Here is a 16193-nt window from a genome sequence, read left to right on the forward strand (position 1 = left end):
CTTCCGATCCGGGACTTCCAGAACGCACAGCAATCACCGGCACGGGGCCCGGCATCGCCCGGCATGCCGTCTACGGAGAGGCACTCGACGCCGTGCCGTGCCGCGCCGTGCCGCGCCTCGCGACGCGACGCCCTCAATGGTGGCACACGTGAAAGGCAAACGCTTTTGCTCCGCTTGGCAAATTGCTTGACAACGCTCTCTCTCTCTACCTGCACACCGGAAGAAAAAGTGTGAATCGAGGATTTTTTAAAGTACGGATGTCTCTTTTCCAAGGAGTTTCGGTGAAGTTGCAAAGTTGCCCAAACTGACATCGTTTTACAGAAATGAACTCGTCTCGACAAGACAAGCAGAATATCTCAGCACGTGTAGGAAGTTTGGATAGGAATTATTAAAGATATTGAGCGCCAAAAGTACCAATAAGCCTTTTTGACCGCTCTAGCACTTTTAAAGCTCAATATCATTATTATTTTCCATCCACACCTGAAATGTATTGACATTTTTCGTTCGACTTGTAGTGAAGAATTGATTTTTGTACAGCAATGTAAACTTTGAAAATTCACTCGTACATCTTGGCAAAACGCATTAAAATGTGCACAATAATTGAAAGCACAACAAAAACCTGCTGAGAAATTGCCACGATGTGTTATATAGTTTTGTGGTGTATACTTTTTTTCCTTGCGATCATCGCCATATGTCGCTCCATCTCTGTCACACTCGTTGTGGGCGTGCCCTCGGGCGTTCCGAAAGGGCGCGAAGAGCGCCGACCTCTAACAAAATCGCCATCGGCCTTTTCCGCCGCGCAGGCCTAGCCAGGCCAAGCCAGGCCAAGCCAGGCCAAGCCAGGCAGGCGGGCATAGCCCGCCACCCCGTCACCCCATCGACAAGCCCTCGGCAAAGCCCTCGGCAAGCCCTCGGCAGGCAGCGCGGGGCGTCCTTCGCCCACAGTGTACAGTACGGTGCGTACCGCGGCGGCTCGGTGGCTCTCGCTCCCTCCGGGCCCTCCGGGGATCCCGCGGCCTCTCGCGGGCGCGGGCACGGCGCCCGCCGCAGCGCTACAGGCAGGGTGACATCCTGCTGAGGACGCGCCGCGGCACTCCGACCGTTCTCGTCTCTCTCTCTCCCTCTCTCTCTCCCGATGACATTTGAGGGGTTTATTCCGAGCGCGGACGCGTTTGGATGCGGTTCCTCGACCAACTTGTTGTGGCTGCCGGTCGGTGCTCTCTCTCTGGCGCCACGCCGCGCCGCGCCGCGCCGCCTCGGTGAAGGCCCTCGTCCCCTCAGGCTGCCCCAACACAATCGAGAGAGGTAAGTCCCATGCCAATGTGAAACCGAGAGTGGACTACTCTGCACTTCAAGAAGGGCGTAAGGTCTTAGCGGAGTTCCACGGTTGCAAGAGGGCGTGCGACTCAAGCTTCAGTTTTACCAGCGTAGCTGCGTGGGCGCGGTGTCGGGAATAGCCGAGGGACCGATGTCGCATTCAGTGGAGCAGAGCGCGGCGGCACGCGCCGGCGCCCCGGTGGTGACGGTGTGGTGGCGGTGGCGCGGCTAGCAGGTGCCGCCGCAGCCACCACAACCAATCGAAGCCAAATGGGAAAACTGCAGACTGCCCAGGTTGCCGCGCTGCTGCAGCGTGCCCGTCCGTGGTGGCCGCGGTTTGTCCGACAGTGTGTCTGTCACTCTCTGGCGTGCCCGCCTTGCCGTCGTGCTGCTCACGCGAGACCCTCGCCCTCCCCAGGTCCATCCCTGACTGACTCCGAGAGTCACTCTGTCTCTCTCACACTCAAAGGGGCGTCCCGTAGGTGCAACAGAGACAGGGCGACTCTCGGAATCAGTCGAGGGGACAAAAACTCGCGCAATCATGTGTACACGGCCCCCGAAATCACACGCGAATCATTGAGAATCACGCGAAATCAAGCAATCCGAAATCTGCCAAAATCACTAAAATCGACCGAAATTAGGCAGAATCACACGAAACCAGGCCAAATCAGTCCGAAATCATTTCTTTCCGAACACAATCACACGCAATCACGCTCAACATCACCCTGGTGCGTCGCGAAATAAGGCAAAATCAGCCATGAAATCAATTAAAACCATGCGCAATCATTGCGTTTTCCGAATCATGTGTACACGAAAATCCCGAGTTTTTGCCCCCTCGGAATCAGTACTACACGGCACGCGACGCCCCAGCGACGCCGTGCCTCCGCGGGCTTCCCTCGAGGACAGGTGCCTGCCGGCCCGGGCCGGAGCTTGCCGATCGGGGGCGTCGTGGACGTCGGGGACGTGGAGGACGCCGACGACGGCCTTTGTCGTGGACGTCGAGGACGGCGACGACGGCCTCGTCGTGGCCGCCGTGAGGCTTGTCGCGCCACTGACCACGCTCAACAAATTAGAACAGCAGTGGAGGGCCACTTAGCATGCTCCACACCACCGTGTCCCACACGGACAGTCACCGCGACCCCGTTCTTGGTCTTGCCTCGGCCTGGCTCGGCGCCCCCTCTGCCCTCTGCCCCTGCTCGGCGGCGCGGGGCACGCGGGCCGGTGCAGCTGCAGGGTTGCCAACCGCGACCGATCGGGCCGCGTTTCTCTGCCGCCGCCAGGCCAGGCCGGCCGGCGGGCTGGTGCTCTGTCTCTCTCGCACTCAAAGGGCGTCCTGTGCAGGTGCGAGAGAGACAGAGCGACGAAAACGACCCTCGGAGTCCGTCGGCTGCTCCGCCGCGGCGCAGCGCCACCAAGCCGTGACATTCGTTTGTTTCGGCCCGCGCGTCGCCTCCGCGTCGGCCCCGCCAGGCCGCGCTGTTTTTCGGGGCACTGCAGCAATGCAGCACTGCTTGGAGCCCTCCGTCCCATGGGCGGGGAAACGCCGCACTCTTGCGGGCTGTGTCCTACACTCTCACAACCTTACAAAAACTATTTTAGGACCTGCAAAAAAAAATAGCTTTGACATAGCAAAGTATTTTGAGCACACTTAAGCTTACAAAGTAAATGCTTCGTAAATTTGCGAACTATTTCTTCCTATGATAGTAAGTATTTTGCTTGACAGGGAGAACGGATTTGTCTATTTTGGCTACCTGCAGAGGACGGGTGGCCTACTAGGGCAGGGCGATCGTCGCGCGGAATGATTCCGTCGCTGTCTCCCTCGCACTCAAGGGGCGATCGCACCCTGCCCCTCAAACCACGCCTCATTATCACCCCAGTCCAGCCCTACCACCTTCCTTATCACTCCGGGTCAACCGGTCCTGTGGTGACCCAGCCGTCGTGCGTTGCAGCCTGTGCGGGCCTGTGTCAGCCTAGGAGGATGGTGTTCCATTGTTAGCCAAGGGGCTCGAGTAGCGCCCCACCCCCGGCCCGGCCCCCGATGGCCCTGGACAGTTGTCAAGTGGCACTGCGGCCGGTTGCCGGTACGGCCGAGACAAGCTGCCTCGTAATAGAAACACGGTTAGCTGGGGCGGAGAATGCGCCGCAAAGACCGGCGGTGGCGCGTGCCTCTCAGTCGCCCTCGGCGCACAGTGGGCCGGAGACCGGTGGAGGCGGCCGAAACCCTCAAGGCGTTTTGAGCTCCAGAGTCGCTAAACGGGACTCGAACCAATCGTGTGACCCCACCAATGGATTTCCTCGTTTCGGAGAGCAATCCATCGGGGTTCGAGCCCTGTGTAGCGACTCTGGAGCTCAAAACGCGTCGAGATGAGCTTTGACCACCCACCCTGACCCACCGGCGAGGGGGCAAAAACTCGGGATTTTCGTGTACACATGATTCGGAAAACGCAATGATTTCATGGCTGATTCGCCTTATTTCGGGACGCACCACGGTGATGTTGAGCGGGATTGTGTGCGATTGTGTTCGGAGAGAAATGATTTCGGACTGATTTTGCCTGGTTTCGTGTGATTCTGCCTGATTTCGGTCGAATTTAGTGATTTTGGTTGATTTCGGATTGCTTGATTTCGCGTGATTCTCAATGATTCGCATGTGATTTCGGGGGCCGTGTACACATGATTGCGCGAGTTTTTGCCCCCTCGCCCACCGGTCTTCCGGCCCCGTCCGTCCCACTGTGCGTCGCGGTGTGGCGGAAGGCCAAGGGTCCTCTTGGTGTGGGGTGGCAGTCGGATTGTGTGCATTGTTGCGCGCACACTGCTGCACTGTACCCGCCACCCCCCTCCTCCAAGGCCCCATGCGAGCAGCGCAATGCCGAGCCCTGCAGGCAGCCCCTCACTCATCTCAAAACGCTTGCAAACTGTTATGGGCCCTACAAGGAGCGGCTTGCCGTGACAAAAGACTTTGAGAATTAGCTTCCGAAGAAAATGGTTCGAAATTTGCGAACTTGTCTTTTCGTGTAACAAACTAAATTTTGTTGAGAGTATAGGAGGACAACACGTGCCTGTCCTGGACTGGCAGCGCAGACTCCTCGGCCACGGCCTGGGCCGCGATTCGAGTGACGTCTTTCAGACGCGCTGTCGCTCTGTCTCTCTCGCACTCATGGGGCGTCCCGCCACGTCCCGCCACGTCCCGCATAGGTGCGAGAGAGACAGAGCGCCGAAAACGACTCTCGGCTTCCTCATAGCAGTGTGCGTGCGTGTTTATTTCCCACGCTTCCGGCTGGCCGGCCGCGGCGCAGGAAGGTGGCAAGCGAAAAACGCCACTCCACTGCCAGACGGTCGGTTTTCGGGGCAAACACGCACGCGAAGTGTCTTCCTAGGGCGGTAATCATTCAGAGAATCAAAAGTAATCATCTGCAATCGATATATTCTCGGAACTTTTCAGAATACAGTGATCAGTTTGGAGTTGGTTACCCCTGCTCGGTGCGAGGCTCTCGCACGGTGACGCGCGCAACGCTGAGAGAGCGAGTTTGAGGCCGTCTCTCTCCCACTCTATTTGAAGTGGACCCGCCTTTTCATGCTCACCCGGCGGTGCGCCGCGTTGCGGGAGGAGAACTGCAATCTATCTCACTCCCACTCACTCGCGGCCCATATGCATGTAAGAGCGGGAAGAGTCTGCCTATTATGCCCGACGGCCGCCGACGGCCGCGCACGCAACGCAACGAGCGCGCCCGAGAGCGCGCCTCCCGCCCCAGTACGCCGCGCCAACAACTCTTGCTCCGAACAACTAATTGCTGCTGCATTCCTCCTGCTATCGAGAGGCAGCGGAGATGTTTCACATAATAGACCGCCAAAAACAGCCACGCGCAACAAAAGCAACAACAAGACAAACGAAAACTGTTTTTAAAAAGTTTCAGGAGCGAGTCTCTTGCGTCTGAATCTGTGTTTCGACGTTGGAGTGGGACTTCCCCGGCGCTGCGGGCGAATAGACAGACGGAGTGGCGAGGAGAGGCGGACGGGCGGACGGACAGGCGGACGGACGGGCGGACGGGCTGCAAGATCTAGAATTGCCAGCGGCAACCTCGGTGCATCGCCTTTCGGACGTAGTGCAGACCTGCATCCAGGCGCCAGAGAGAGCGTGCAGCGTCAAGCGCGCTAAGCCTAGCCGGTAGTGCAGCGCTGTTACGCCCCCCGCCACGGCACGCGGGCGGCCACGCGCCCGGCCTGCCTGCCCAGCCTGCCTGCCTGGCCTCGGCGGCAGCAGATGGCCGATGGCGCCGATGGCGGGGCAACGTCAACACGGCGGGACTGGGGGCGGACGCGCGGCTCGCTTGGCCGGAAGGAACGACTCCGCTGCACTGGCGGGAATGCGCCAATCGGCCGAATCGGTCGAGTCACGTACGGCGTCTGATGCACGGATGGACGGAGCGATTAAATACGTTCATCTGGTCCCCCCCCCCTCTTTTGCCATCGCCGTTTCTCCGCTGCCATCGAACGGCACAGAGACAGTGGCGGATCCAGAACACCCGGCCAGCGCCCTCAAAGGGGGCAGGCCTAAATCGGACTATAGCCTGTTCTCTGCCTAGCTTCGCGGTGGCGATCTCAGGGCGCTGCTTTGCTAAGGAGGCAACTTCCCGGAAGGACGGCAAAAACGCCAAATGTCATTTTTGTTTGTTCCAGCTGGCGCGGACACCGCGACGCAGATCGGATGACGCGAGGCGAGGCGACGAGCCAACGCCGCCCATTCAAAGCCCACGGTATGCTTTGTTTGCGTCGCCGCGCGTCGCCGCGCGTCGCCGCGCGTCGCCGCGCCACGTTGCGTTTCCGAGCCGGCGAAAGTCGCGGTGATGAGTCACACACGTGAGGCGCTTGATGGAAATGGTTGTGGTTGATGATGATGATGATGATGGTAAAATCAAAGTGCCGGCAGTTTGTATTTGGCGGTCAATAATTTTGTACCTTTTTCGATCTGTGACTACCGCCCTTCAGTTTTTTTTGGGCTGCTCGCTGCTCGGTCTCAGTGATGAATCGGTGCAACGCCTTTGCATCATCGCAAGTGAAGTGCAAAGCCTAAGGCTATGGGAATTCCCATGCGTCAGCACAGGGCCATGGCATCGTACCACACGTGCCAGTATGTGCGGTAAGTCCATAAAGTATACGCCCAGGCTCACCCCGGCTCGCCACGGCGCGGCGGGGAGTCCTTTTATTGAGTGGAAGGAATTTTCCCGATTTTCCCCACCGGCGAAAAAGCAATACAGCGTCCAGACATTGTATTGAAATATCCATCATAGCGTTTCCCACCCAAGGAGCAGCGAGGGCCGGGCAGAGGAGCGAGGGAGGGAAAAGGGGGGGGGGAGGGGGTCCTCGCACCGGTGTGGCCGTCACCATTCCTGTTCCAGAGAGATTGGAGTCTACACCTCCCTTGGAAATCACATCAGACACACGACGTCAACAAACGACACACATGCAGAACACACGGACAAACTGACAGACAGACAGACAGACAGACAGACAGACAGACAGACAGACAGACAGACAGACAGACAGACAGGCCGGCAGACCGAGAGACACCAAACAAACTCAACGAATTGCATTCATATAGAATGCGTGGCACAGTGATTCCGCGCAGGGCATCTTCGATTCGCACACCTTTACGGGACGCTCCATGGGAGAGAGATAGAGGAGAGAGGGAGGGAAGAGGGAGGGAGGGAAGAGAGACAGAGAGAGAGAGAGAGAGAGAGAGAGAGAGAGAGAGAGAGAGAGAGAGAGAGAGAGAGAGAGAGAGAAGGAGTTTTCGTCGCAGCCTCCCTCTCACCACCGATAGGGCCGGCCCCATGAGTGCGAGAGAGACAGCGTCGAAAACGTCAATAGGAATCAGTCTGGCAGCCCTGGAGGGAAAGGGGGAGGAACGACAGTGTGGACCTAACCCAAAACCTAAACGAACGGGCGGACGAGTCTCTTTCCCACCGGTTGCGTTCCAATGCAGGCCGACCGAGTGCTCGACGCCCCGCCCCGCCCCGCCCCGCCCCACTCCGCCCCGACCCCATCTAGCTTCAAACGCGGTAATCGCCACGCTCCGCTACGCCAGGCTACGCGGCCCGCGAGAGTCGGGCGGGCCGAGCGAGGCGTGACACACATGACTTCAGCCCCACCTGTTATCTCGCGTGTTTTCTGTTTGCTCTCCCCCTTCCCCCTTCCTCTCTCCCCTCCCTGCCCCTCCCTGCCCCTTCCTATGACAGACCCGCGCGGCGTCCCGCAGCAACGGCCCAAGCAGCGGCCCCATAGCCGCGCCTTTTCGAAGGTCTTTGCCTCCGCGGCCGCGGTGCACGGAAAAAAATGGATTTGCTAGCCCAGCTCAAAATTAGCTGAGGCAGCTAATGTATTGGCTGGTATGGCGCCACCGGAGATTTTAGGTGGCACAGCCAAACTACAGCTGCACTAGCTATTTTGTTAGGTGTTACAACTTTTGAATATTGGCATACGCAGCATGCATATTAGTTGAGGCAGCTAATATTTTTGCCTTCCTTCGGTGAAAATTTACTACACCATTAAATGGGTCAGCTGTTTGGACTAACATGGGCCAAAATGTCGCACAAAAAAAAGTTCAGGCAAAGAGGACGCGAACCCTTGTCCCTTGATTTACGAGATGAGGACGGTACCACGGCGCTGCGATGACATCTAGCAATGTGACCAGGGGCATTTTCCTCATAGTCTCAACAGCGCGAGGGAACGAACGTTGCCCGTCGCAAAGTGCTAAATGCGTGGCTGGTGCCGCCATTTTCCTAGTGACGTGGTGGCGCGGTGGTACCGTCCCCGTCTCTTGAACCGCGAGACTGGAGTTCGCATCCCCTTTTCCTGAACGTTTTTTTGTGCGACTTTTTGGCCCATGTTAGTCCAAACAGCTGACCCATTTATTGGTGTAGCAAATTTTCACAGTAGGAAGGCAAAAATATTAGCTGCCTCAACTAATATGCATGCTGCGTATGCCAATATTCAAAAGTTGTAACACCTAACAAAATAGCTAGTGCAGCTGTAGTTTGGCTGTGCCACCTAAAATCTCCGGTGGCGCCATACCAGCCAATACATTAGCTGCCTCAGCTAATTTTGAGCTGGGCTAGCAAATCCATTTTTTTCCGTGTGGCTTTTGAGGTTCCGGGGGACCACTCGCCGGGGTCCAACTTCGTACTTACACGGCAAAAGTACTGCCTGGGATTCCCAGGCGGTGCCTGGAAAATAGGCCCTTTTTTCCATGATGCGCCTGGGAATCCCAGGCGGTACTTTGGCCGTGAAGGCTGAAATCTTGAACCAGAAGCATCTCCAGGCAGAGTCTTGAGGTGCACCGGCATCGGTCATGTCAGCTCTGTCTCTCGACACCTCATTTCTAACCTATGATGGGGGCATGATGACCCCTCCCTTTCCGCACTACAGACAGTCCTACTCTGGTGGTAGACAGCCGCCAGCAACGCAGCCACATTGCAACAAATTCCGCTTGAATGTGGGCAAAACGCAAGGCTTGACAAAGCCCTTCAAATGCTTCGGGGCACGCCTCTCTCCTAGCCAGGCCGGGCCGCTGAGGTAGGGATGTAAGAGCAAGTAATATTACCGGTAAAGAATGGTAAATTATGGTAAAATACGGTATTTTACGCAGTCCCCGGTAAAATAAGTATTTTTTGGTAATTTTGAAACTATTGTTAATTTTGAAATAAGCAGTCCGCAAAGTTTGTCGAAACAGCGTAGAAATGTGTAGAAATCGTGGTTTGAGCTGACTTTGGGCAGCCACTGCGTCTGATCTAAGGTGCCTAATCGTTCTCCCCCAACGGGTAGCTGGTCTTTGGGCCTTCCTTTAGAACACCTTTGTTACGGAGTGCGATTGGCCGCCTTAGTTTGGGAGCGGTATTGCAGCAAAGTTTGTCGAAACGGTATCAAATGTGTAGAAATCGTCGTTTGGGCTGACTTTGGGCAGCCACTGCGTCTGATCTAAGGTGCCTAATCGTTCTCCCCCAACGGGTAGCTGGTCTTTGGGCCTTCCTTTAGAACACCTTTGTTACGGAGTGCGATTGGCCGCCTTAGTTTGGGAGCGGTATTGCAGCAAAGTTTGTCGAAACGGTATCAAATGTGTAGAAATCGTCGTTTGGGCTGACTTTGGGCAGCCACTGCATCTGATCTAAGGTGCCTAATCGTTCTCCCCCAACGGGTGGCTGGTCTTTGGGCCTTTCTTTAGAACACCTTTGTTACGGAGTGCGATTGGCCGCCTTAGTTTGGGAGCTGTATCGCAGCAAAGTGGATCAAAACGATAAAATTTTACTTTCCACACTCTAAAAAATAATATAGGATTTTGTAACGATCTTGATACAAAATTCTGTAACACGTCAGTCGGATACAAAAATTTGTATCCTTGATCCTAAATTCTGTATCACGTCAAGAATGTTACGAATTTACGAATCAGTGCTTCAAAATTCTAAAACTGATACAAAATTCTGTACTTTTCGTTTCAATATTCACAATCAGTGATATAGTTCCATGTAAAAATGCGATCTTTATGCAAATAACTGTAACTGAGACAGAAAACCGTAACATATCGTTACAAGTTTACATATCGGGTGATGCAAAAATTAATAACGCAAATTTAAAGTCAAATTACGAGCTTAATTTTAACATCACAGTTGATCGGGCGAAAAGTCCTAACGTGGGGCGTGGTACTTTAGGAGCTTCGGGCCAGGAACTCTAACTGTCGCGCCGCAGGGCTCGTTTCCCACCACTACCTGGGCGTGCAGCGTGCCCGCTCGGTGTCATCGACAGTCTGAGGCGTGCCTCCCTATACGGCGCGGTGGCGCAAGCGGTAGCATGCCGAGCTGGCAATCCGGAGGACCGGGGTTCGGTTCCGGAGAACGCAGTTCGGTTTCTCCGGGTGTTCGGGAGTACAGGAGCGACGGAGCGAATGTGTAGGAATGAAAGATCGTTGAGGTTCAAATTTTGTTCATAAAACGACAAATTTTTCTGATTTTTGCATTGCAGAATTCTGTAACCGGGAAACAGTTTACCGTAACGCGTGATACAAAATTTTGTATCAGTGCTGATACAAAATTCTGTAACATTTGCAGTGGAAATTACTGCGTAACCATGTTACAGAATTTTGTATTGAAATTTTTTTGAGTGCACATATACCGTATAATACAGTAAAATACCGTATTTTACCGTTATTTACGTAACTTTGAATCTTACCGGTATTTTTACATCGCTACGCTGAGGCCGCCTGGTCACCCGGGCCCGCCCACGTCGAGTCCCTGGCTGAGTCACTGCCGGTCGATCAGTCGCTCTGTCTCCCTTGCTCGCCAGGGGCGTCCCGTTCGAGTCCCGCTCGCAGACAGATAACGAGGGAGACAGAGACTGCGTGGCGCTGAGAAACCGAAAATCAATCGCGCGACAAAGCCGAGGCAAAGCCACTCGGCGTCACAAACGGCTCGTGCGGGACGCGTCCGTTCGGCCAGCCACTGTCAAAGCGAGTGTGGAGAACTTGAAGTGAGGGGCTTGCAAACGCTGCACTGCCACGTGCGCGCACCCTGAAGTGCGTCCACGTGCATCAGTCGCACGGGATGTCAAGTGGGCGGTGGGGCGCCGAGACAGAGGGCAGTCCGTCCACGCCTCCGACAACCCCCTCCCCCTTTCTCTCTGGGCCTCGCAGGTGAGCAAATTGCGCAGCAGGCCGATTCCGAGCACTGCTCTCATCGCCCTGTCTCTCTCGCACTCATGGGGCGTCCCGTAAGGGTGCGAGAGAGACAGCCACAAAAGCAGTGCTCGGAATCATCAGCCTGCAGACTGCGCAGCCGGCTGAGTGGGAGGTGTCTCTCTCGCACCCATGGCGCTTCCTCGTCTGAAGGTGCGAGAGAGATAGAGCGGCGGGACTTCCCCCTCGGACTCGGCTGGCAGACGGGCTGTAGGGGCGAGGCCAGGCGAGGCCGGGCGACTCAACGGGGGAGCCTCGCTCCCATTAGCCTTTCACCCGAACTCCCGCGCTTAATAAAGTCGCGGTGTACACGTCTGGCCGGCCAGCCGTGTTTCCTAAATCCGTCCTGGAACTCGGGGACGGCCCGGGAACGCGGCGGCGACGGGCGGCGCCCATCACCATGGCAACGACGCGACCCCTTGTGCGCCCCCTCCCACCTCCCCCCTCCGCCGGCGACCTGCCGGCCCGTGCGGCACGCAGCGATCGCAGCGATCGCACCGCGTGTGCGCGCCAAACCAAAGTTTGGGGGAATGCCCGGGGCACATCCTGCAGACTGATGCCGAGAGCTGTTTTCGTCGCTCTGTCGCACTCATGGGGCATCGCTTGCAGGTGCGAGAGAGACGGAGTGACGAGAACGACCCTGGCAATCAGTCTGCGGGGACGAGCAGCGCCGCGCCACAGTCAAGGGCGCCAGCCTCGGTACCAGCTTATTGGGGCCGCGCGGGGAAAGGCTCCGGGCCAGGTCGACCAGGTGGCCGCATCAGCGCGGGCTGATCTGTGCCGAACCCTCTCCGCGCAGTCTCTCCCCCCTCCCTCCCTCCCTCTCCCTCCCTCTCTCTACACCACCCCTTGGCCCGAATGTGAAATCAGAATCCCCCCAATAAATACTGTTAAAAACTAAACACACTCTCTCTCTCTCTCTCTCTCTCTCTCTCTCTCTCTCTCTCTCTCTCTCTCTCTCTCTCTCTCTCTCTCTCTCTCTCTCTCTCTCTCTCTCTCGCTTTCTCTCTCTCTCTCTGCCCAGCAGACTAATTCCGAGAGTCGTTTTCGTCGCTCTGTCTCTCTCGCACTCATGGGGCCTCCCCTATAGGTGAGAGAGAGACAGAGCGACGAGAACGGCTCTCTGATTCAGTCTGCAGGCCCCCAGCTGGCTCCACGGGTGCAAGGTTTGGGGGGGGGGGGGGGAATGAGGCTGCAGACGGCAGTGGAGCGCGGAGGACAAGATGATCGTGATCCGAAGCAGCCGTGATGCGGCGTGCAGCCCCCTGCCCCTTTCCCCCGGCAGGGCCGGCAGGGCCGAGGCTGAGGGTCAGTGTCCTTCTGGGCCCTGCCGGCCCTGCTCCCGTGCTCCCGTGCAAGGCGAAGCGAAGGCGGCTCGCAAGCGCTCGTACTGCGATACCTTATAGTTATAAAAACTCAGTTGCGGCGAGGCGCTTGGAAAAGACTCAGCTGTAGCAGCCCGTTCGAGAAAGATTCAGTTGCTGCTGGATTCCTATCAGAGTCTTTCTCGAACGGGGACTACAAATGAACCTTTTCTGAGCGTCATACGTCGCAACTGAGTCTTCCTTACTAGTTAGGTTTGTCCGGTTTGGTACTGTAACGAGAAACATGTTGTTGTTGCATGGTTGTTCTTCTACGAGTGTGCCAGGCCCGACGGCAGGCTAGAGAATTGGAAGAGGTTATGCACGTGGAGCGTTATGGTGGCGTGCAGACGCCACGGCTGCCACGGAGGTGGTTTTAATTCGGAGAAAGGAGTGCGAGCGCGGACGCCGATAATTGAGTGGTATCCAGCCGGCCGCTCCGTTTTCGCCCAGATTACGACCACACTGCTAAAAAATAAAAAATCTCATTCAACGAACGTTAATGAAAGCAGATGATACTCTTTTGGTTTTCTTCTACGGTGGAGTATGGGTTCATTCCAAAGCTGTCGGTACGAGCTGAGCAGCAGTGCCCCGCACGCGAGCCGAAACGAGGCGCCCGAGTCCTTGCCGAGCAGGGCCGTGCCTAGCGCGAAGCGAGTACGTACACTCGTGCAAATCTTGTCAGAATGTCAGAAACGTGTCTGAAAACCTGATCAAAATTCGCGCACTTCTGAAAGCTGAAAACATGTTCTGACATTCTGCACAACTCAGGCCACCAATGTCAGCCTAAGTTTTCAGAATTTCAGCTTTCACAGGTGCGCGAATTTTGATCAGGATTTCAGACATGTTTCTGACGTTCTGACAAAATTTACACGAGTGGTCCTTGCCGCGCGGGGCAGAGCCTAGCGCGGAGGGTTGAATTCCGCGCAGGCTGCGCCGCAGACCGCAGACAACCACGCACCATCCCGCCCCGGCAGCCAGCCCCTTTTATATTGTTAGGATACGCACTTGCTTTCTGGACTCTCGAGTAAAAGCTAGCTGACACCTTTATGTGTCGTGTAGTTTTAGGTGTATTTTAAAGTAAAGGTATCATCTGCTAAAAATAAAATCGGGAGTAGTCTTTGCTCCATGGCTCTGCCTTGGCTGCCCGGTCGCCATGCCACGTCACCGCGTGGTTGTGAGGCGGTACACTGGCGGTAGTACGGCACGCAACGATGCAGCGAGACGTGTGGGGTTACGCGAGGCCATTGTCTCGAAAGGAAAGAAAGCGCCAAAGTTCCATCCATCGCCTCGCCTCGCGCGCGCCTCACAGGCCGTGGGCGTTCGCGGCAGCGGGGCGGGGCGGGGCGGGCGGGGTGGGGCGGGGCGGGGCTGCGGTTGACCGCGATACAAGAATGGAGTGACGAGGTGTACCCTCCTCTTAACACACCTGCCTTGAGATTTCCGACATCAGCCTGCCGAGAGCCTGCCCCTCTTTGAGAGTGACCGATGCCGGACTCTGGTCGCGCGGTACGTACGTATACGTCGCGGTTGGGCGCCCCGGCGTGGGCACTACACTGTACCATTTCGACGCTCGGACTCGGGACAGCGAGCGAGGATGCAAGCACAGTGGGCCAGAAGACCGGCGCAAGCGGCCAAAACTCGAGGCGCGTTTTGAGTTCCAGAGTCGCTGAAGGGGAATCAAAGCGAACGTGTGACCCCGCGTTTCGAGTTCGAGTCCCATTTAGCGACATTGGAGCTCAAAACACGTCGGGAGGTTTGGCCGCCTAGGCCGGTCTTCTGGCCCGTCTTGGTGTGCTTCAGCCACCCCTGGCTGGCCGGCTGGTCCGCCTGGCACGCCGTGTGTGCCGTGCAGTGCCGTGCCGCGCCACACACGGGCAGTCCGTGGCCAAGGTCAGCGCGGTTGCGCTGAAACCCACGAATGCTGGACTGGCTGGGCGGACCCGCTTGGACCCGCTGCAGTCGAGGTGCGCACCAAATTTTGGCTCCTTATGGAACGCGTTGTTGGGGAGACCTCTTGAGGAAGCAGACACACAGACAGACAGACAGACAGACAGACGGACGGACGGACGGACGGACGGACGGACAAACAGACAGACCGACAAACAGACGACAGACGACAGACAGACAGACAGACAGACAGACAGATAGACAGACAGACAGACAGGGGGCAAAAGAGCAAACGATTTGGATGAAGAAATCCTCCCCGGCGGGCTCAGCGACGCAAAAGGAGATCGTCGCGTCGCTATTGTCCGATTTTAATTGTCACTTTACTTTGAAACTCCGTGTCGTCGGAGCACCGTCCCGGTTGCGAGAAGCCCCTGCTGCGGGCCGACTCCGGGGGTCGGTGTCGTTGCTCTTTTTCTCTCGAACTCATAGGACGTCATAGGTGCGAGAGAGATAGAGCGACGAAAACGAGCGCGCCTTGTCGCTCTGAGCGCCGCGACTGCCTACACTACTAAACGCCCTCGTCGTGGCCGTTGCAGCCGCCACACCTGACCAACGTGATGGCGCTACGTCCCCCCCCCTCCCCCCACTACACTGGGCAATAACCAGCTGTGGCCAATGCCTTCAAGGCGGAGCGGTGGCCTCACCGAGCCGGTCGCCTCTTATCCTGGAGGACGCGTTGGTCGACGCGTTGCTTTGACACTGTGGTTGACATACATATTCCAAGAGCCGTTTCCGTCGCTCTGTCTCTCTCGCACCCACAGGGAACACCCCACGAGTGCGAGAGAGACAGAGCGACGACTCTCGGGAGTCTGCTAGTCTGCCGGCATAACCACGTGCTCCTCCGTGTTGCGGCGGCGCTTGGCGGCGCAGGCGTCGCGGCGCCCCCCTCCCTCCGTGAGAACCCGAGAGCCCCACCCCAGCCGTGATCGCCGCCGTGGCCGCCGTGGGAGAGGAGGCACTACACCGCGACGATGGGTGCCTAGCCTTTTTGCCGAGCAGGGACTCTAGCACGGACTCGCCGAGACTCGAACAGTTCGATCCTGGAATCCAGAGCGGCCGGCCTGGAATGCCTGGAATGCCTGGAATGCGCAGAGCCGCGTCGGCGACTGCCGCCACTGCGGAGAAGACGCTCGCTTGCCGAGACCAGCCGGTTCCAGGACTCCGCTGCCCTTACCTGTTGAGGCGCCTCGTTTGCTGGAGCGGTAATCCACACAAGCGGTAATCCACACGGTCGGGGTAATCCAAGGCGGTGGCGCTGAAATACACACGCACACACACACACGCGCGCGCGGGTGTTGGCGGCGGCCCAGACACCTGGCGGCCACGACACTGACTTTTGGCACTGCGCTTGGCACTGCGCTTGGCACTGCGCTTGGCGCTGAGGGGGCGTCGCGGCGCGTCGACGGCGACCTGGCCGCGGCCGCTTTCTTATTGACCGCGAGCGGGGCAAGGCCTGCACGGCCGGCGGGGGCCTGGCGGGGACTGCGCGACGGGCCCCTCGTCCCCACGACTCAACGGCCGAGTCAAGACTAACTTGTAAAAGCAAGCTAACCTGTGCCGCGCGCCGCCGCTCGCCTGGCCGCGCGCCTCAACAACAACCGTTGGCAGTAGTCCCCCCCCTCCCCTCCCCCCCTCGCCTGAGTGGAGGCCTGTGGTTGCCGCCGCATCGCCCCCACTCCGCCACGCCTCGCCTGGCCTCGTCACCGCACAGGTGCGACGAGGACAAAGGGTTCGCTGTCTCTCTCGCACTTCCCGGGCAGCGCAGGGCAGCGCAGGGCAGGGCTAGGCAGGGCCAGAGGGCCAGGGCATCGCACCGGGCGCGCGGTGCAGGGCGGCGGAAGGCACGG

The 16193-nt window shown here is 57.6% G+C and overlaps 1 protein-coding gene across 6 annotated transcripts in view; it reads right to left on the reverse strand.

Moving 5' to 3' along the window:
* The window catches only part of LOC117651138 (rab11 family-interacting protein 4), a 59867-nt gene extending 44019 nt beyond the window's left edge, over nt 1-15848 (reverse strand). For 2 of the 6 annotated variants that reach the window (XM_034394932.1, XM_034394930.1), the window contains exon 1: nt 15521-15841. The gene's annotated coding sequence lies outside the window, so the exon portion shown is untranslated. Of the gene's footprint in view, nt 1-15520 lie in introns of all 6 variants that reach the window. The other 4 variants (XM_034394931.1, XM_034394938.1, XM_034394929.1 and 1 more) reach the window with 4 other exon arrangements.
* Between the last annotated feature and the right edge of the window lie 345 nt (nt 15849-16193).

Source organism: Thrips palmi, unplaced genomic scaffold (assembly GCF_012932325.1).
Source record: "Thrips palmi isolate BJ-2018 unplaced genomic scaffold, TpBJ-2018v1 HiC_scaffold_5, whole genome shotgun sequence".
Classification (NCBI taxonomy): domain Eukaryota; kingdom Metazoa; phylum Arthropoda; class Insecta; order Thysanoptera; family Thripidae; genus Thrips; species Thrips palmi.